This window comes from Poecilia latipinna, unplaced genomic scaffold (genome assembly GCF_001443285.1).
Source record: "Poecilia latipinna isolate Pla-1442-1.1 unplaced genomic scaffold, P_latipinna-1.0 Scaffold45, whole genome shotgun sequence".
NCBI classification, from domain to species: domain Eukaryota; kingdom Metazoa; phylum Chordata; class Actinopteri; order Cyprinodontiformes; family Poeciliidae; genus Poecilia; species Poecilia latipinna.
The window spans coordinates 281762-282380 of NW_015112661.1; the positions used below are offsets into that span (position 1 = coordinate 281762).

General features: G+C 40.4%; 1 non-coding gene across 1 annotated transcript; it reads left to right on the forward strand.

Moving 5' to 3' along the window:
- Positions 1-168: 168 nt before the first annotated feature.
- On the forward strand, positions 169-241 carry trnav-uac (transfer RNA valine (anticodon UAC)). The gene has a single exon. It is a non-coding gene; the product is annotated as a tRNA-Val (tRNA).
- The last annotated feature ends 378 nt before the right edge of the window (positions 242-619 follow it).

The following is a 619-nucleotide window of genomic DNA, read 5'->3' on the forward strand; positions in this document are numbered from 1 at the left end:
AGAAACATATTTAGTATGTTCTATTCATCACAGGAGTTTACTCTGTGGTGTCATGGTCTGTACTCTGAATCCAGGCATCTGAGTGCAAACCTAAGTTGACGTTTTCATGTGTTGCCTCTCACATCATCAACTTTGGAACCTCAAACTGAAACAAAACAGAGAAGTTCAGTTCCTGTAGTGTAGTGGTTATCACGTTTGCTTTACACGCAAAAGGTCTCTGGTTCGAAACCAGACAGAAACAGATTTTACATGTTCTGTTCATCACAGGTGTTTACTAAAGGTCAACAAGGGTTCTGTGGTGTCATGGTCTGTACTCTGAATCCAGGCATCTGAGTGCAAGCCTCAGTTGAAATTTTCATGCTTTGCATCTCACATCATCAACTTTGGAACCTCAAGCTGAAACAAAGCAGAGAAGTTCAGTTCCTGTAGTGTAGTGGTTATCATGTTTGCTTTACATGTAAAAAGTCTCTGGTTTGGAAACAGATTTAGTATGTTCTATTCATCACAGGTGTTTACTAAAGGTCAACAAAGCTTTTGTGGTGTCATGGTCTGTACTCTGAATCCAGGCATCTGAGTGCAAGCCTCAGTTGAAATTTTCATGCGTTGCTTCTCACATCAT